The following is a 13,737-nucleotide window of genomic DNA, read 5'->3' on the forward strand; positions in this document are numbered from 1 at the left end:
GAAAGGTTCATGTGGCTCTGCATACAAATACTTGGGGAAAAAGTCAAGTTTGGGCTTAGCAACCTGCTTTCGGGGAAAAAGTAATTGAAGAGTGGAATAGTTAGGGCATGAATCCAACTTAAAATCTAGCCAACGCTCCAGGCATAAGCGTTTATTCAGAGTGGGCGGTAAGGAGGAAAGTCCCCTATCTGCTTGCCCGAACCACACCCCATTCTACCAAAAAAAACTCAAAAAACCAAAACCAAACAAACAAAATGAACAAACAAACAATGAACAAACAAACAAACAAAAAAAACAGTTAACGAGGAGAGTCACATGAGACTTAAATAGCGAACAGTGTGGGCAGAAGGAGTCCTCTGAAGCATGGAAAAAGATCTGGAAGATTTTGCGAGAAAACCACTGGGTTAAGGGCTTAACTGGGGGGGCAGGGAGGGGGGACTCTCCATTGTAAACACAAATCCCAACATGGTTGGATTTGGTCATTCCAAAACCTGGTCAGTATTCAAGGGTTGGTTCTCTCGCGTGTTTTGGACACACAACTTCATTTTTCACAATTTTGCTAAAAATGATTACTAAAATCCTCAAGATGGTAGTGAGAAATACATGCCCATCCCCTCGATGAAAAATAATTTGACAAGGCACTGAGGTCACTGGTTTAGAAAGCCTAATTTTTGCTCTTTCATAAAACTGCTGCCTGTCTCACCCGGTCTAGTTACCTAGACTGTGTTTCCACTTTATGCTCAGCTTTGAAATCTGTTCTGACATGGATACCAAGATGCTGTCATTATGGATGTGTGCTTTAATAAACAATTTTAGAAAATCAATTTTATTCATTAAAATCATAAGGCCACAAATAATTTTGAAAAAATATTGCTAAATGCAGGAAATATTCCAGGAAGTTGATGCTCTTCCCAGAATGCACATATTGTGACCTTTACACCCCAGTATCTTGGTAACCTGGTCTACATAAGTTTGTAGGGCATCTATTATTTAAAAAGTACAAGGACAAGCATTTTATACACAGACCCCTCCTCCTCCCAACACACACATTCATAACAGTACTTTAATCTGTCTCGAATCGACTTCAAACCCATTTTGCTCTTAATGGGAGTTATTCATTTTCACTTGAAAGGTAATACATGACGGCTGGATATTTAATGTGATGGACTCGCCGCCGATTAACTTGGTGCTGTAGCGTTCCAGACCGGTTCCCCCACGGCCCACTTCCCATCTCCCGACCCCTCAAGGAACCCCATGTCACAGGTTTCCGACCACCCAGTGTGATGGGCTCCTACCTGAACACTCCCCCAACAGGAGTCCTCAACTAATGGCTCAGGGTCTCAAGTGCCCCCCCCCACTCTTTATTCCCCATCATTTTCCATTTCTGCTTCCTGGTTACCCTCTCTGTGTTAACAGTTCAGGTGCACTCTGCAGATGGGGTGAGTGGAGGCACGATGTGGCACTTACAGATGCTTACTTGGTATGGCCATCCCTTGCCCATTTCCACCTCCGACCTGCAGGCACCGGGTGGGTTCTGTGCTTAGTTAGGAACGAGCCGCTATCTGCTCCTCCTTCCGCTAGAGGCAAACCAAGACGCAGATGCCACTGCAAACACCCATTCCCCATCTTTTTGTTAGTCCGCCTGACCTGAAAACAACACTCTCTTTTCCACGACCACGCACTCTCTTGGAAAGGCTCTCAGTCTGCCACTAACCCCCCTGGTAGGAAGGTTGTCAGTTGCGCCACTGCACAGCCGCGGGAGGGGACGAGCACCCAGGGCAAGACCACCCGACTCGTCTCTCTCACTGGGAGCCGAAAGGCAAACAGAGAGTAGCCCATGAGGCGTTAGCGGCCTCGTCTGACCAGAGTCCTCACTCTCCCTTCAGTGCGGAACGCATGGTGAATTGTAAGGAGGTTGCATAGGTGAGAATTCTGGTTTCAGAAGCCACTATCCTCTCCCTTTGCATGGAGCAGGGAACTTGTATTACTTTTCCCCCGCCCCCCAAACAAACTGCTCTGGAATTCTAAAGCTTCCTTTGTGAGCTCAAGCTAAGGAGTCCTATAAAGTGTTTTTTTTGTTTTGTTTTTTTTTAAATAAAATCAGCATGATCTCCCTTGTTCCTCTTTCTCCCCAGTAATACAGCAGCCCTGCTCTAATACGAAATAGTGCACCCACTGTTGTAAAAAAAAAAAAAAAACTTCGGGAGCTCATGTCCCTTCTATCCTGGACAGCCTGCATGTTTATTAGACCTGATGTGGTTAGAAGTGGACATTTGCCACCTGTAGCTCATGAGCTCGTTCCCTGAAGATAAAGCTGTGCCATTCTCATAACAGATTCTATTAACACCCAGTTACAATCCCATTGTGTTTCCCCGGGTGATGTGGGGACGGCTCCTGAGAGTGAGGTTCAGTAGGCCGACAGCCCCCTGCTAGCTTGACCTCAGTCATTACAATGTCAATCTCTATCAAGACATGGCATCGAGGTCTTTATATAATTTCTGTGGACATGCGAACAGTTTTGCAAGTTCTCTGTCAGCATGTTGGACGAGGGCTGACTACAGGCCACAGACAGTCTGAGGTTTCCTCAAGCTGCTTCTCTCTGAACAACGTCAAAAGGGCCAGAGTCTCAAAATCAATTTCTATTTCAGTTCTGTCTCGGCACACATTGGAGGCCTAAGTAAATGAGACCACACGAATACGAAGAGAAAGTACCTTGGGTTTCTGCTTTGAAGACTTTTCTAAACTTTAAGGAGAGATGTCACAGTCTAGGAAACATTATTTAAAAAATCAATTACTGGTCACTTTAAGGCCACTATGACATCACAGCAATTAATTGGAAATACAAGCACTTCGGAGACGAGCCTTAGTTTAAACAGTGCCTGGAACCTTTGGTTTAGTTGGCAACAAAAAGCCAAACAACTTGAAGGGTTCCTACCTATAGTGGGTTTTATACTAATGACAAAATGAACTGGAAACAATCTAGGTCTCTTACAACAGGGGATGCTCAAGTAAAGAATGGTATTAAAGGACATTACAAATGATAGTTGTGAATCAATGTAGAAAGTTCTTGAGAATGCTAAGAAGAAAAATATGTATACCATGATACTACTGTGGAAAAAAATAAGTGCTAGAAAAGAAGACTAGGGTGCCCAGGTGGCTCAGTCAGTTGAGCATCTGCCTTTGGCTCAGGTCATGATCCCAGGGCCCTGGGATCAAGTCCTACATCAGGCACCCTGCTCAGTGGGGAACCTGCTTCTCCCTCTTTGCCTCTCTCTGTGTCTCTCATGAATAAATAAAAAAAAAAATCTTTAAAAAAAAGAAAACTAGAAAAAAATGTTGTATTTAGGTAATGGAATCATGGACCACTTTCCCATTTTCTAAGATTACCAAGTACTTACATTATTTTTAATATTACAATTTAAATAGCTCAGCATTTAAATTCAACTGTCCATGACAATGTTGGTGTTTGGATCTGTACTCTGCAAAACATCAGGTGTTTTTTGGTTTTTTGTCTTTTGGTTTTTGTTTTTTTGTTTTTTTTACTTTGCTGGTTAAAGCAATTTTCTCATTTTGGCAGCTATGTCATAGAAAAATATGTGTTAAATCTCAGCGAATCTTCCGCAGGCAACATGCTGGAATCCTAGCACTCGGAAGGGGAGAGAAATGTGGCAAGCACCCACGTGAGTGCGCGGGCTACAGATTACATACTCTCGAGCGAGGCAGATGGAATAGTGACAGTGGGATGGTGGGTCCCAAGCCCTACCGCAGACTGACAGGATGTAAGCTGTGCGTTCCTTGCCACACAGACTTTCTAAGGAGTGAGAAAGCACTTGCTCGTCAGGAGTTAAGGTTGTCCTACCCAACTTGTCCCTGTCCTTCTTAGAGGGTATGAAAAATTCCAAGTTGCCTTTCTGGGCCAAAAGCCATGCCACCGCTTCCCTCCTTAAACTGTGACAGGTTGGTCACCACGACCGAAAAAGACAAATACTAAGACAGGCAGACCTGACTCATGACTCTCTGTCTTATTCTCTACCCAGAAGGCAAAATAATTTTATCCCAAAAGGAAACATAGCAGTCAACACATGGCTTCTATAGGAGGGCAAATCAGTTCTGCACGGAGACATCAACTTCCATTAACTGTGCTTTTAACCTACTGGGAAAGTATTTAACTTCTAAAAATAATTAATTCAAAAGGTACCCCTCTTGTCATACTTAATTAGAGGGGATGGAGGAAAAGGGGCACTAACCTAAAATCATGCAAGTTTTGCTTGTGATTTTCAAGAAATAGTCTTAGCTTCTAGGCACAAAAAATAATTAAAACAAGCCATGTAAAGTTTCATGTAGGAAGTGACTGACTTTAAAAGAATAGTACAAACTTCGGGGGCGTATAGAATGACCAAGTATGGTTGAAAACAGCCTCTGGAACTTCACCTGTTAGAACCAGTCTTCCAATTCCAGTCCTCACTAATGAATTAAAATCTGAGTCACTGAAATTTTGGCCACAGGAAACCTAAAAGATGTATTCGCAATGCCACAGACCACCCATGGAGTTAAGGCCCCATGTGTCACCTGCTGATGGGCTCTGTACTACTCTGAAACCTGGCAAGGCATGGAGTTGCTGCCTCATGAAGAAGAAAGCTTAAGAAAAACTGGAAATGAAGTTTTTTGCTTCCTCCAACTACCAGCCAAGACATCAAAAAAATCCAAAGTACGGAAAAGTAGTTTCTCTAGTTCACAAGCAAAATTCATCTCGTGACTCAATGGGGCTGCTGGCGTGGCGGATACTCTGTGCCAAAGGCTAGCCTCCCTTTGGCCTGGGACCTCCCTCAGGAGTGCCTGGAACCTTTGGTTCACGTTACTGGGAAGTTTCTTCTGCGTTTCTTCTCCTCCTGGTGGGGTGGCAAGGGATCCTCTTCCTGATGGGGGCTCCAACGTGAGCCCACTGAGGGCCTAGGCTGCTGCCCAGGAGAAGCCAAAGGCCGCCGCCACCTCCACGTCTCAACCGTCAGACTCTTAGCTAAAGTACCACTGACAGCCCCTCCATCTCCCAAACCAGCGACATAATGGAGGAGCCAATTAGATGATTATTAATTCATGCTACTTTCCGTAAGCCAGGGGTTCTCATCGCCTTGCGTTCCGTAAACCAGCTTGCCACCTGCCCCAGAAATTTACTGCAATCTTTCATCTCTCTCCATTGACGAGGAGGAAAAAACCTCACACGACTCCGTATAACGTTGGAGTTGGGGTAACTACCCCAGCACACTAGAAGACTCAGAAGCGTGACCAGATCTGCAAATGGTCATTTCAGCTCATAATGACGACGAAATGGGAGGTTCCGTGTGCTCTTTCCATAGCTCTTCTCCTTCAGCGTCAGACTTCCTCTAGACAGCAGAAATGTAGCATTATCATGGGGTAATCTGTGCTTCTGGACTTTGTGACCTTACACTGTCGCTCAAAGTGCAGCTGCTCTTGGTGTTTGCTTGTGATTCCTTCCCCGGAGGACAGGCTAGGATTTCATACTCCCATCTCTATGCAACAACTGCTCTTGATAAGTGGCCAGAGAACTGGCTAAATTTTCTTCCTCCCCTAATACAGAGAACAGCAGTTCCTCTAAAGGATGTGCTTTGCTGCCAACTTGGTCTTTTAAATGCACAGTCTCATTCTACCTTAAAGCACTTAAAGATGTTTCCAAGAGAAATCAGAGGCATGCACTGGTCACATACACCGAGGGGGTGGTCTCCGGGCTGCGGCTGAGGCAGAGTAGGGGGGCTCCTCTCCCATTTCTGCCCAGAGGTGTGGGACAGGTCTCAAACTCCAGCCTGGTGGGGGTAAGAACCTTCTCTTCAGACACAGTCTCATTCTCTGTAAGTGCAAGCTACACGGCTTGTGTTCGTCCCTAGAAAGCATTTCAGAGACGTTTAGCCACCTACTCAAGAGGTACGAGAATATGCCTAGATGGAGAGAGTAAGACATCCTGGTATCATCAACTTCTCAGACACCTCTTTCTGTTTCTATAAAGGGTTTCAAAGAAAATCTGAGTAATAATACTACAGACGGGTGTAACTTGTACTCAGGGAACTGCTGATTATTTTTCTCTTCCAAGTCGGATGTGAACTAGATGGGCCAACACTTTGGAAATACAGAAGATCTTAGGTATTGCTGTTACTATTATTATTATTATTATTATTATTATTATTTTGCTTTTTATTTGGAAAGAACTACAGATTCCCAGGAGGTTGCACCCACCGTGCAGCGAGGCCTGGTGTCCCTATCCCTCGTGTTACCTGTAGCCAGTGTGCAGGCAAAAACTTCTAGACCTTCATTCACGCTTCATGGTGACACCCTGTCTCTCTGACCAGACCTCTTTCTCACTTCCAACCCTGCCATCCGAGAGGGTACCTGCCAAGACTCGGGGCTTGCCGAACTACTGCCTTTCGGGAAAGCTCAGTATCTTCTGCACCCAGCTGGGGGCTCAGGACCTGCCATTCAGTTGAAGGAGAAAGAGTTCTAGAAACCCCATGCATGTCACAAGATCACAGCCCCAAGGTTCTCAGACTCAAGTGTGAGTCAGAAATCCCTGGGAGGGCTTGTTAAAATGCGGAGAGCAGGCCACGCCCCCCAAAAGCAGTCTGATTCAGAGAATTTGCATTTCTAGGGAGTTCCTGACTGATGCCCTCAACTTTCAGAACTGCCCTCACTCAGTCCCTGTGTCCCCGAGCCGGTGGGGACCACAGTTACAAGCGGGGGCCTGGCAGGTGTAGGTGGATCTGCCTGTCCACCCCCAAATGACCGCTGCCGACGAGACACTCGAATCCTCTCTGCTCCCGGAGGGCCCCTAGGCCTGGTCTCCAAGCTACGTGTTTTCCTCCTCAGGCCAAAGGTCAAAGACTAAATGTGGCCACCCCTCAGGGACCCTGCCTGCTCTAGAACAAATGGAGACACATTTTCCAAGCCAGAAATTCAGAGGACTAGCCTCCATGTGCTCTGTTATCCTGTTGTATAACCCAAAATAACCACAGACCACCTTGCCTAGGACGTCTTGTTCTTTCTATGTGTCCTGGAGAACCTCTGTGGAAAGAAGGCAGCCGGCCGTGGGCTCTTCAGAAGGAGGAAGCACCTTTTCATCGCTGGCTTGCCTGGTCCTGGCACCAGCAGGCCTCACCGACCCCAGGTCCCCTCTGCTTCAGCGCTGAGAGGCTTGCAGAGATCCACACAGGCTCCGGCGCCCGCGTCAGCAGGCTGGGAGAGCACGATCGCGCTGTGCTGCAGGGCCTCTGCCTCCCCAGTAAGCAGCCTCGCGGTGGACGGGTGGGCCTGGGCAAACTGGAGCTGCCTGCTCTGCATCTCTGGGGAGGAAACAGGGCTGGGCCCTACATCAGAGACGTCAATCTGCTACACTAATTCCATGCTGAAATATGCGTCAGGCTGCTTAACTGTATGGACTTGAGTTCGCGAAAGGACACCCCACAATTCCATCTGGAGACACCTTGCTCCCCGTGCAGCAGGTATGGGAAGGGACCACCTTTACAGAACAGAGCCACCAGCTACCACCTTTTAGAACAGTGGCTGTCCGTTTATTTAATAACTTCAAGCACTGGGCTGCCACCATGTGTTTGGCTTGTGTGCTGGAGGCTGGGGGGGTCCCGGGGCCAAGCCATGTCTCTTCACTTTGAGGTCTTTGTCAGCCTGTCCACTTCCGGCCTCCTGTCAGCTCCCCACTACCATCCCCCCTGGCCCCCGGTATCCTGGTTTCCTCTGGCACAGCCTCCTGAGGTGCCCACAGATGCCGTTTGCAGCCCTAGTCACTGTGTCTCTGAGGATGGAGGGCCACAGCGGGGGGTGAGGAGGGGCTGCGCTATCACTGTGTCCCCTGGATGAATTACAGGGACTTGGAGAAAACCAGGGCAGAAAGGACCTCAGAGACCCTTGCACAGACAGAACACAAGTCTAGAGGTGTAAGATGTAGGTCAAAACAAGGGGGCAATGTGGGTCATTCAGAGACTAGGCCAAAGTTAATTAACAGAGGTTCACCGAGTCCCCATCAAATCCAACATTAATTAGGCAAGTTAGGGTCCCTGGGCCCCAGCACAGCGCAGAGTCCCAGAGATGGGAATAAAACAATACTTCTCCAGTTTCTCCTCTGTCTCAAACCTATCTTCCTCAAATACTCATGAAATTTTCAGAATGAAAGCGAACTTGTGAAAATGAACACATCAAATCCAGGTCCGAGCACAGTGACAGGCACCAAGAGCTCTGAAGTGAACTTCCCAGCACCCTTTCAAATCAACTTCCCTCATGATCCGCCCAAGGATGTTTTTTGTTTTTTGTTGTTGTTGTTTGTTTTTTGTTTTTGTTTGTTTGTTTGGGTTTTGTTTTGTTTTGTTTTTGCTAATTCAGGTTCAGCAGGATGGTATGAGAATCTGTACTTGGGGAAGAAAGACAACATCACTCATGCCCCCTGCAAGGCGGGCGGAAATGGCAAGGATTCTCTGATTCTCTTTTCCCATGTGGGTTTAAAGGACCAAGAGACTGGAAAGGTCTCGTCTTGGTATCTGGCACAGTACAGAGAAAGAGGAACCCCAGCTGTATTTGCATCCCTACTTTTCTCCGTACCCCCCGAGTCCCAGGCTGGCTCAGAGCATTCCGAAGGGCTGGGAAAGCCACCTGTGGGGTGGGGCTGGGGCTTCCGTACACCTTCGGGGACTCCCTCAGAACTGATGTTTCCCACCTGCTGTTTTCCTAGGACCGAGTTCCCTTTATGCAAAGGCCTCAGGCCCCCTCGCTAGGTGACGAAGCGCAGCGGTTCGCAGCACTGACCACACACTGGCTCCCAGCCTGGCTGTGTGACCTCCAGCACGGGGCCCGACTACGCCGAGCTCACAGTTCCCTCATCTGTCAGTGGGATCACGGTGTCTGCTCCTAGGGTTTCTGTGACGCTGGCGAGACGGCGGGCATACAAAGCCTACCACAGAGTCCAGCACAGAGCGCGAGGGCTTGAACACCACTTGCTGTGGGATCATTTTTAGCAGTATCTCGGGAAAGGATACCGGTCCATGAGACACCTGGTTTTTAAAGAAGCACAGATACCCTACATTTGTCATTTCCCCATATTAACATGGAGCAATCGTACTGACCCACAGGTTTGCCATCTAAAAAGCAGAAAGCAGAATGACTTGGATTTGAAAATGTTGATGGTCACATTATTTCACCAAACCGGTTGTTAATGAAACATTCGAATGGTATCAAGCACTCGCTAAGTGCTAGAGATTCCAGAAAAGAACGGATGCCACGTTGAGGGGAGATGAAGAGGCAGATCCCGGAAGACTCTGAGGGCAGTGGAAATATATAACGTGATATAATGATGGATATATGTCAGTATATTTCTGTTCAAACCCACAGCACGTATAATACTAAGACTGAATCCTAAGATAAACTATGACTTTGGGTGATTTCTAAGGTGTCAGTGGTTCATCACTGGTTTAAAAAAAAAAAAAAAAGTTCCCCTTTCTCTGTACTGTGCCGAATACCAAGATGAGATCTGGTGAGCGATGTTGATTATTTGGGGGTGGGGGGGGGCTATGTATGTATGACTATGTGGGCACAAAGGGTATATGGGAAATCTCTGAACCTCCCTGTCAGTTCTATTGTAAACTTAATAAAACTGCTCTAAAAAAGGGAAGTCTTATTAAGCAAACAAACAAAAATGAATGAATGCCACAAAGTTCAAATCGTACAGAGTCACAATCCTCTCTGACAGCTAGAGAAACAGGATTGTTAAGTCTTCTCCTCCAATCTTCACATAGTAAGAGAAAGCTGCCACGTTCTGTGTTTTTCAGCTTTATGACGTGGGGGATCTATCCCTTATGACCCACGAGGCAAACTGGGGTTTGAGCACCCATCTGGCACCCAGGTGTTCGCTACCTATGGGTCATACTTCTCTAGTCTGCAAAACAGAGAGAATGCTGGGTCGGGAAGAATGTTACAGCCTCACGAAAATTGCTCAGATATCCCTGAGAACGTCACTATGGTGAGTTTCGTTGTTGTTGTTTTAAACCATGATCAAGATTCTAATGACAGAAGTGCTTCTCCCGTCAGCACGAAAGCTCGGACTGAAACAAAGGCCAGAGTCCCATGGCCCCTTTGCAGGAGTACTATGCAAATCTGTAAGGTATCTTCTACAGCAATGAAAAATGATTTGCTCCTTAATCGACATTTCCACTGCCCTCTGTCTATACCTTGATGAGCAGCTCATCATACTACCACAGTTACGTGATTACATCTGCTGTGCCTTCTAGAAAGTGAGTTCCTTACTTTTTTGCATCTCCCGTATCTGCCTTAGATTATCTCCGCTAATTTTGTTACTGCATGCAAAAATATTTGCTCAACTGATGTGGTCCTTTTCCCTCTCTTCCAATTTACAATATAAATTCTCAAAGCCAAGACCTCTGAATTACTGGAATTCAGGCGAGTGCAGATATACACCACACCCTATGTCTATTTTTGCTTCCCAACATAAAAATAGTTTGAATGGTTTGTTTCCAATTGTGAGGCAGAATTCTGCCTGCAGTCACTTTAAACAGCCAAGTTCTACTGAAAGAGGCCTGGAAAAAAAGGAGGGTGGGGAATGGGGGTGGGGGAGGGGAACAGAGGACTCTGGAAAAGCCCACAGAGCTGCACAATTCCCATCCGTGTGTGAAACGTAAAACCGAAAACGGTTTCCGTTGGCAGGAGTGCGAACCACAAAGGAGCCACACGAGCCAGGCTCCCAGCATTCCCTCGCACACACCCTACTGCAAAGACAAATCTACTCTGGGGTGAGGTAGAAAAACGGGACCAAATGCCAGAAGGACACAGACTCGGGCCGAAGGGATTTCTACAGAGGTGTGGTGGTGGTGGTGGTGGTGGTGGTGGAGAGCCTGGTTTCCAGCCAGAAACAGGGGCTCCCCCCCTCCACTGCCCTCATGACATGGGGCTCTGACCACAGCGCAAAGCACCCAGTCACACAGGACCAAGTGAGAGTGTGTGGAGCTCTGATGCCCCACCAAGAAAGGCGGCCTGGGGCTGTCCCACCGTCCCGGAGAAAGCCCACGGGACCTATCTGCACCCTTGGTGCAGCTCCTGACCCACGCCATCTCAGCTGGTGGGAGACTAGGGAGATCCTGGCAAGCGACCTGCATTCCAACCTTAGAGATTCTTCTTCTCCAAGATGCTCCTGTACAGCTCTTCCTCCCCCCATCACCTTTTTCTAAAGGAATTCCAGAACTGCAAGAACCTCCTTAGTCCAAACCTGCCATTCTACAGATTTTCAAACTGAGGACCACAGACCTAAGGCCATGCGGCTCATCTCAGCAGCAGAACCAGGCCTCGAGCCCAGGGGCTTCGGACTCCCAGCAGGCCAACGCTTCTCCAAACCCAGAATGCTCCCTCTCCACCGACACTAGCTTTTGCTTTAATGGACTCAATTTGGGGGGCGGGGGGACAAGGGTATTTTTTCAGCCCCTTTCCATTCTTTGTCCACAGATTACACTGTAGGCACTCAGTTCCCATCCGATGGCATCCTTATTTATACGAAGTTGTAAACAACAGGGGAAAGAGGGGGAGGGTTGGTAATAGATTTCCACCAGGATGTGCCTGACCTGCTTTTTTTCAACCTCAGTAATTAGAAAGGCAGTGGGTCTGCAGGAATTATTCATATGCCGCAAGAGCCGTACACTATACATTTATGTTAAACATGTCAAACCCGATTGAAATCATGCCTGCCAGCACCATATTCCATAAACACACTTTTCCCCACACAGCCGCCCAGACCTTGCCGGCCCGTTAATACCTCCTCTAATAGCAATCTTCCATAGATTCAAATCAGGGACGCTCCATTGCACTAATTGCTTGGTGTTAGGTGAGCACCATGGGTTTAAAAAAAAAAAATTAATAAAATAAAACCCCTTCGGGCCATTCCCTTAGAAAAACAACACTCAAACTATAATTGTGACTCAAAATTTTCCAAAAATACAGGCCCGGATATCAGTGAGGGACCTCTGAAGCATTATCATGTTGGTACGGCCCCATCTTTGTGTTTGAAAGCACCAACACCCCCTGGTCATCTTGTCTCAAATTAGGTTAACTAGACCCGGTTTAGTGCTCTGTGGCTGGAAACCATGGCGGCTACAGGATTTAAATAACCATCTTGCTATGATTCTTTGCCAAGAGTTCAATTTTTCCCCCTAATTATTGGTGATAAAGCATCACATTAATTGTATATCACTTAATTTATAGCAATTAACGGTTGATTGGATAATCACTGCATTAATTATTGTTCAGTTGCCGACACTGGGGCCTCTTCAATCTAGAACACACACTTTTAAATCCACACTGCTATAAGAGAACAAGGGATCATTTTCATGTTTCACAAGAGAAAAACCACAAAGTTGGATGATGGAAACTGCTGTGCATTAGGAAGGAGACTTAGCTTCAAAGCACCTTCCTGCACCCTCTGTTAGCCCACAAGAGTACATCACGCTCTCCCCGAATAGATGGGATCTCTGAAGAGTTTATCATGGGCCACCCCCTGCCATCACGGAGCCCTCAAGAGCCCACATGATGGAACGCAGGGGGTGGTGGTGGCCGTCACCCGTCCATGTTTTACAGATGAGATGCCCAAGGCTTCAAGAGGCCAACGCCATTCACTGAGTGGTACACTTCACCAACCTGCTTTCAGATGGAGAAGGCATGGACTTACAACGAGGGACAATCCCCTCATCCGAGTCCGTCTAGCTGGCTATCACATTACTGTCACTGCTGTACAACTCTGGGAGAATGCTAGTCTCCACACTCCGAATGGAGATGAAAGCCAGATTGAATGATTCTGCAGAAAAAATCCCATTCCTGGAGAGACACTGGCCCGGTATGAGTGTGGGCTCCGTCCTAAGCAGCAGGGCTGGTCTGCAAATCTGAGCCTCGCTGAGTGCCTTTTGGCAACCTGCACAAGCTCAGCTGTGCCAGGCTCAGTTCCCTTCTCTGCACAATGGCGGGGGCTCAGGGGTGCGGGGTGCTGCTTACAGCATCTGTCTCACAGAGAGGCGGGAACCCAATGAAATAACATGGGTCAAGCAGAGCTTCCCGACTCTCTTTCCCATTGTGGCGCTCACAGAATACGATGGCAAGTGAGTATGGGCAGATGAAGCCAACTGACCCTGCTTTAGCATCTAGCACCCCTGCCCCCCTCCCCCTGTCCCCCGGGCCAACTCAAGGGCTATAGAGTTGCACCTGTGCGCCATTCCTGGCACGCCTGCTGGGAAGGACTGGGCACGGCCCATGAGAACAGTGCCTGGCACCCAGGTAGAGCATAGCATAGCCTTAGTAAGAACTGGGAAGGCAGCATCTTTTCAGGGGCAGCGTTGCTCCCCCTGAGTATCCAGAGCTGCACTGTTCAGATTTAAAGAGCCACATTCCAACTAATTACAATGAAAAAAAAAAAAAAGAAAATTCTGTTCTTCAGGGGTACTGGCCACACATCAAGGGCTTAAGAGCCACCATGGCTAGTGGCTACTGGATAACTGCACAGGGTAGCAGCAAAACCTCTCCATCAGCCCAGGGAGGTCTGTGGGATGGCCCTGACCTATAGCCACGCTGTCCTGAGGATGACAGCCCTTCCCGAAAGCCCAGGGGACTGCTACATCGCCCAAAAGCAAGGCCTATCACCTCATGGATCGGGGGAGCTCTGCCCAGCGCCCTGCACGA

The 13,737-nt window shown here is 47.6% G+C and overlaps 1 protein-coding gene across 5 annotated transcripts in view; it reads right to left on the bottom strand.

The window, feature by feature from the left end:
• Positions 1 to 13,737, bottom strand: part of ZFHX3 (zinc finger homeobox 3) — a 246,900-nt gene that overhangs the window by 31,410 nt on the left and 201,753 nt on the right. The window lies entirely within an intron of this gene.

The sequence above is a fragment of the Mustela nivalis genome (genome assembly GCF_964662115.1).
Source record: "Mustela nivalis genome assembly, chromosome: 18".
NCBI lineage: Eukaryota > Metazoa > Chordata > Mammalia > Carnivora > Mustelidae > Mustela > Mustela nivalis.